Below are 7,156 nucleotides of genomic sequence, written 5' to 3' on the forward strand. Positions count from 1 at the left end.
GTGAGAGAGAGAGAGAAAGCCGAGACTCTATTTTGAGAGCAAGACAAAAAACTTGACCATGGAGTCTGCCAAAACGACGGGACTTGTCAACCGTAAACCAGAGCGAGTAGGCTGCGAAGGTCTGCCGGTACTGTATGAGAGCGTTAGAGAGAGAGAGGTGAACCCGTGAGCACGAAGCATGAACGACACCGAATGCCGAACACGGTTTGAGATAAGAATAAAATGATATCAAACATGCTGAAGGCGAATGCGGCGGAGGCCGAGAGAATGGGACAAAAAACACGCAACATGCTCGACTTTAATGAAGCAGACAAGAAGATGCTGCGGAAGTAATGCGATGAATGAAGATTGAATAGTGAGCGAAAGAGCGAGAAAGCGACCGAGAGAGCGAGAGAGCGTTACAGTGAGTCGCGAAAAACGGTCGCACATAGCTCTAGGTGCTCCTGCAATGGAATCAGGACCAGTTCCCGCAGTTGGTCCGCAAAGGATTCATTAATTAATTTAAAGTCGACTAAAGAATGTTGAAATAATTTTCCAAATTTTGTTTCAAAAACTCATTCCGTAGACAACCAGCAGCTATGGTGAAAGCTACCAACGGCCGGGCACTGTCGGCACAGGTAAGTGGAAAAACGATCGCAGGCTGCGGCATGGAGGACTCTTGGTCTTGGGGAGAGAATTTTCCCTTCGGTCGTTCGCCCAGACTTCGCGCAACAACATCGCGCTTTGGGGGTTGAAAAAAAGGAACAACAAAACCCACACACACACACACGCACGTATGCTGCAGCACACACACACTCTCGGACGCAGTCGCCTACGCGGCTTTGCCGGTGGTTCGGAGGAAACGCGGCCCAAGAACGGACGCAATCAAATACAGTGATTCGCAAACCGAACACAAACCGGTTCTGTTTTGGGGCCCCGATCGTCGTCGTCGTCGGAATCGAAATCCGCAACTCCACGTGGAGTGTCGCAGCGGCATTAGTGTGGCAAGAGTTGGGGCCGCGGCGAGTTTGAGTCCCCGGTTGTCTCGGAGTCCGCGACCGGCCGACTCGCGCGTCCATTTCGCGACCGGCCCGTTGTGTTGTTCGGCGTTGGGTAACGTTTCTTGGCCGTTGGCCGTCGTTTTTTGCTGCTGCTCTTCCTTGAGTGTGTGAAGTCGCTAGACCGTTTTCTCGGGGGCAGGCGGCCAGCATAAAAACAAGAATCGCGGCTGGGCGCGGCGCGAGCAATCTTCCCATCAAACCGATGCCGTTGCGTCGGGGGCGCTCCGAACGGAAGTGGGCTCGGTGACCGTGCGCCGCACATTTTCGCGCTCATCAGCCGATCGGCGACCGACCGAGGAGCTCTGCCGATCATCGTCGTCGCGATGATGATGATGATGATGATGGACGCATTATCGCATGGTGCCGCGGCTCATCTGAAAGGCGCCCAGAGAGAGGTGATGCGCGTGGCCTTCGCGGTAGCGTAGCGAGCGTTACTCCGAGAGAGAGAGCCCACTCAGTATATGCTGCTGACCCCCCTACATCCCTTTCCGGGGTGCGATTTGGCAACCAAGTGCGCCCCGCACTTGGCTAAGGGCGCAACATAAAATTGTAGGCCCCTCCCCAATGGAACAAAAAGGAACGGTTTCCGTCGCGTCAGATTATCGATTTTCCTTCGAACAGCAGAGTGCATCACCAACGAATGTGGCCACCGGAAATCGGTGACCGGCAGGGAATGGTCGGCGGCCGAAGAGGGGGGCAAGTGTAAATTATGCAAATGACATATCGTAAATCTACAAGCCGGAGGCCCGAAAGCCCTCTGGAAGATTCCGAAGGCCACTGCTGCCTCCGAAGCCCTTCGTCCGGCCGTCGGAATCGAAATGAAAACGGATCCGCTGCTCGCCCGGCGGCATAATATGCTTATTTGCGTTGCTGGAGACAGACTGGAGCTGGCCACCCACTGTGGCGCTCGGCCCAGAGTCCCCGTGGGACGAGCTACGTGGGATTTGCCAAGATAAGCGCGATGCGGATTTCGTGGATTTCGCCTTCGCCAGGACGGTACGGGACGGCGCGCTCGCACGCGCTTCACGGGATTTGTTCATTCGTGACGGTGTCGTGTCCGGTTTTCCAATCGACTCGTGATCGGATTAATTTCTGAGTGGCCGCCGGATTAGATTTCACGGCCGACACCGCGGGCCGCGAGCCAGTGCTGGAGTTTATGGGGATTTGCCATGACTTTTACTGAGAAGTTGCGTGTCACTTTTGGAGCGCGTTGAATGGAAGACGTTACTTATCTTACCGATGCCGAAGCACAAAGGAGCGAGTTGCCAGAGACTTTATCTCGGAGTTCATTGTTGGTGTATGCGGGCTGCGAGATGATACTTCACAGTCGTTGAGGACTCTTTCACCTCTTGATCAAGTCATCAGTCTTGAGTTCGCCATCGGAAGATTGATAAGTCTCGTATCACCTCCTGCAGACTGACTGTGGTGGACGTTAGAAACATGACAAAAAAACCGGGCATCGAGCCTCCAGCCGAAATGGGGCCGCCAACAAGTTCTGTAATTAGCTGCGATAAATCAAGCTTCACTCTCACAAATCTCGCGTCTTCTCGCCCGGGCAGCATCCGTCAAAGTGGGGCTCTTTCGGGAGTTTTGAATAAATTATTTTGATTTATAAGCCGGCCTCGTTCTGGGCAAGCAGACAAGCAGCGCGATGAGACGGCGAAAGAGTCGAAGGTCGTGCGAGGAGGCATAAATCTTTCACGGAAGGCTCCACCGGTCACTAGAGGGCGCGCGCCCTGACGATTTGGAGTCCGGACATTCGTCTGACGCACAGCAAAAGTCGCCACACGAAGTGTGCGAAGTAGCAATTTGACGCAGCAGCAGCAGCAGGGCTCTGACGTCTTCGGTCTATAATCACAGCCTGCTGACTTATCACGCTACCGTATTTCTCGGGAACTCTCGCGCTTATGATGGATGCGCCGCCCAAGACTTTCCCAGGCGATCCCAAGTTGTCCCGCGGAGGGAGAACGGGAGAAAAGTCTAACGCAGAACCGGCGCACGGTGGACGGTCCGGCATCTAATTGCCGGGGCTGGCAGATAACATCGTTCTGGCTTCTTGTTGAACATTTTACATCCAAATCTCTCGTCTCGCGGCCCGTGTTCCGTTTTTTTTCGGGGTGGACCCAGGATAGCCGTAACCGGACTCTGCTGCTACGCGGCGAACGATCGACGAACCGGGTTATCGATAATTTTCTTCACGGACTTCACGGCCAAACGCCACGCCCGAGGGGTGCGCACGGTAACTTTTTGATGGTTTGGCCGGACGACTCTGGACTTCAGCCGGTGACTGGCTGGCGCACTGATTTGCAGTTTTTGGCTCTCGCTCTCGCTCTATCATTAGCCTGTCACACGGTGTCCGATCAAAGGCGAGCTGAAGTCCATCGTAGGAGCGTCGTCGTCGTCGAACACTACACCAAATTGATCGATGTTTTGTGGCCGGGATCTTGAACTATGCCCGGACCCGCTGCGTAAACCCCTGGGTGAGAGAAAACAGGGGAGAACAAATAATACTCTAGGTCCAGCCAGCGGGACCAGCTGTAATCGGAGACGAACATAGTAATTTCAGGCAGATCCCACCACCGCAGGAGAGGGATCCCGAAAATCCAAAAACTTGAAACTCATGCTGCAGCGCCACGCAACCACCGCTAGACTCGAGAGCGCGGCCGGCGATCGCGGCGCGACAACCCTCTATTTCGACCGGACCGAGACCCCCCGCTCCTGATTGAGGGACTTGTTTTGATTGATACGAAAATTGGTACATTGGCAGGCAGGCTCAAAGCCGGGGTCGGGGCTTATCCTCTGGAGGATAGCAGGCAACCGTCACGGGACCTGGTTCCGCACTAGCGCCGCTCCCGAAGAAGTGGCGCACTAAAATGCTAGGGGATGGGAGTTCGGTATTAAGAATACCCTGGAGTTTTCTCCGGTGGTCCGTCCGACCTTCTTGATCCGAAACTGTGTGGCAAGTGTTTAATTACAACTACTGACGGCAACCACCGCAGCAGATTCGGGGGGCGATTCTTGGGCCACTTCAACCACTTTCTCAATCACTACCGCCTTCTCTCTCGCTCTGGCTCTCCGTAATCGAATTAACATCTTCGGGGCCTTCGAGGCAGGACCGGCAACAGGACGTGTGGCGGGTCCGTGTGCTGACCGTGCAATCAACAACGGATGACTTCATTGATCTTCAGCCTGACCCGAAGAACCCTCGTTCGCTCCTGCCTCCTTCTATCACGCTCTGTCCATCGCGTCGGAAGCTGATTTCGCGCGGAAGACGCAAGCAGATTCCGCGAACCGGGGCCGCCAACCGGGACGCACTTGCAGTGACATTGATTTATCGTTCCATTGAGAAAGCCCCACCGTCGTCCCGTCCCGAGCAGTGCACGGTCGAGCGAAAGAAAGAGAGAGAACGAGAGCAGAAACCCCTTCAACACGAACATTAGTGTCACCGAAATTCGGAGTGAAACAAAAAGCTGCGGAACCGTGCTGCCGTTTGCCCTTCGCGGAAGATCACGGTAACGGTCCGCGGCGTCGGTGACGATAAATGGGCGAGAAAGTGTGGCAAAAAAAAAAAAGACCAACGAAAACGCCGTTGCGCCATTCCCGCCGTCGGCAAATCGGTTCTTTGTTGGCCAGGCAAATCCGGTGTCGCAACAATGACACAATCAAGTCACGTTGCAGCTGATCGCTCGCGTGCGCGCGCCATGCGCAATATGCATAAAACCATAAATTTCCAAATGATGAATGAAGTCCTCGGAGATCAAAAGCCGGACGGTGGGAACTTTTTTAAAGGATGCATAAAGCGGGTTTCTTATGCGAGACCGGTTCTTTTATTGACAGTCAGGCAGAGCTCTAGGAGACTGGAAAAGTAGAGTGCGCTCTCTCTCGATCGAGAAGTCGTTAACGAATCGATCATATATTCAAAAACACTTAAAGGTGAACTATCATCCGATGGCGGTAACATTGACGGCTCACCTGGCTGGCGGGGTTTCGCGCGAGACAGTTCGGCACCGTCCGTCGGTCGGAACCGGCCCGCCGGTAGCATTCGCGCATTGCGGTTAAAGCGATGAGTGTCAATGGATTTGTTGATGTGCGTCGTTTAAAGCGTCGTCACGATGTTGATGTTGGTCACGACGAAGAAGAAGACGATGATGATGACGATGATGAGCGCCGAGGACGATGTTGATATCGCTAATTCTTTGATGAACGCTAATCGCTGATAACACCCAGCCAGCCAGCCAGCCTGCCAGCGACTCATGGGGCCTCATGCGGACTGCTCGCTGCTACAGACAAGGACAAAGTGAAACGTTTCACTCCTTGTTATCTCGTTTCTGCAACCACCGTTCTTGCAAGGTTGCGTGTCAATTCGCCGTCGTGCCCCGGGTTCTCGGTTGGCTTGTCAACCGAATGTCCTCTGGCAGCGGCGCGCGCGCTGTTAACCATGTGAGCTGTCAAAGGCGACCGGTTCGTCTATCGGCGCGCACTTTGATTAATCACTGTTTGCCGTTCGATCTATCACTGTCGGGCGCGTGGTCAACCATTTCGGACCGACCGGAGACCTCGTCCGTTTCTCTCTCATTCTCTCCCGCGGGCGCTGGAGTCGCGCACTTAAGTCGCGGTCAGTCGCGCGGTCAATGTGTGCGTAAAACTGAGCACTCCAAGTTCTCGCTGCTCTTCGTGGGTCCCAGTGGGTCAAGAAAAAAGCCTTCAAGTTGTGGTGAGAAAAAGAGTTGACCCTTCAACAACGGCTCGTTGGTCTAGGGGTATGATTCTCGCTTCGGGTGCGAGAGGTCCCGGGTTCAAATCCCGGACGAGCCCCAGTGGTCACAAAAAGAGGTGCCTTGGAGCACACAATTCTTTTTGGTTGGTTGGTTGGTGGTGCCATTTTGGAATGTATTTTTTCTTACTTTACCAATTCCCCGTATTCCTTGTGAATCATCGTTATGCATCGTTATGCGTTATGCTGTGCTCGCCTTTTTTCTGCACGGCATCTGCCCGGCCATTGCGAAACCGTTCTCGGGACCCTTGTCCGTTAGGCCGTTCCCCTTTTGCGATGGGGTTGATGGAGCATCAGCCCTCAGAAGGCGTGGCTTCCAGAGACCCACTCTACATTAAACGCATAAACGGAACAAGGGTTTCTTGTTTCCACTCTGTGTTCTTCTGTTGAACGGACTTCTTTAGACTTCTTTATCGCCTACTACTACCACTGCTCGTCTTGGGGGCCCTTCTGGGAGCCACTAAGCAGCGAGGTCCTCGAAAGAATGGACCATCAAAAGCGGGAAAGGGGTCCGTAATGGAAGAGGCTAGTTTTCGCCGTCGGCAAAAATAAAAACAACACAAAAACATGGGATTGGCGTCAAGCACAATAAATATGACCCAGTCCGGTTTTTAAGATAGTAAAATAATAACAAACCGAGAGCACACAAATGTATAATTGAATGAATTTAACATATTACTTCAACATACGTCATTTAGCATAACGACATAACGTATGGTTCCGTCTCACGGGCGCGCTCACCGTGCGTAATGGCCATTTAATTATAGATTTCAATTCCCGTAATGTTTACTTTCCCGCATTCGGTGGGCGCATTTCTACAACAAATTGCCGATTGCCGAGTTGGGGCAGTAATTCGGGGGCCACCGCGGACCGCGGATATCAGCTGGCGCGCGAGCAGGAGATGGTTCTCGCCTTATCGGGCTGTAATTATTGTTTTAGCACGCAATCGAAACGCTGTCGACTCCTGGTTTTTTGCCGGTTTTTTGGTCGATTTCCGTTGCCGCGTCCCTGCGATTTAGGACAATGATTAATGGCGAAGGTAATAATGATAATAACGGCGATGATTGAAGAAACGGTGCCGGTTCATCATCATTATGCGCGATATTTCATCGACCGACGGAATTTCGCGACTCCGACGTGTGTAGTTAGCGATGCGCCGTCTTTTTGCTGACGTTGTTAACAAGTACAACATGCGGTCTTTTTACAAAATTCGCTGTGTGGCTTCCGGATTCAAACACTCAAACTAAGGCTTTGGGCAAGCCATCTCCAGATCCCGACGGCCACCGGCAGCATGTTTTATTGAAGTGCTCGAAATTGGATTTCTTTTTCGGAGCTACCTTTA

At 53.0% G+C, this 7,156-nt stretch overlaps 1 non-coding gene across 1 annotated transcript; it reads left to right on the forward strand.

Annotated features, from left to right (window-relative positions):
• Window positions 1-5,783: 5,783 nt before the first annotated feature.
• Trnap-cgg (transfer RNA proline (anticodon CGG)) lies at window positions 5,784-5,855 on the forward strand. The gene has a single exon. It is a non-coding gene; the product is annotated as a tRNA-Pro (tRNA).
• Window positions 5,856-7,156: the final 1,301 nt, after the last annotated feature.

Source organism: Anopheles cruzii, chromosome 3 (genome assembly GCF_943734635.1).
Source record: "Anopheles cruzii chromosome 3, idAnoCruzAS_RS32_06, whole genome shotgun sequence".
In the NCBI taxonomy this organism is placed as follows: Eukaryota; Metazoa; Arthropoda; class Insecta; order Diptera; family Culicidae; genus Anopheles; species Anopheles cruzii.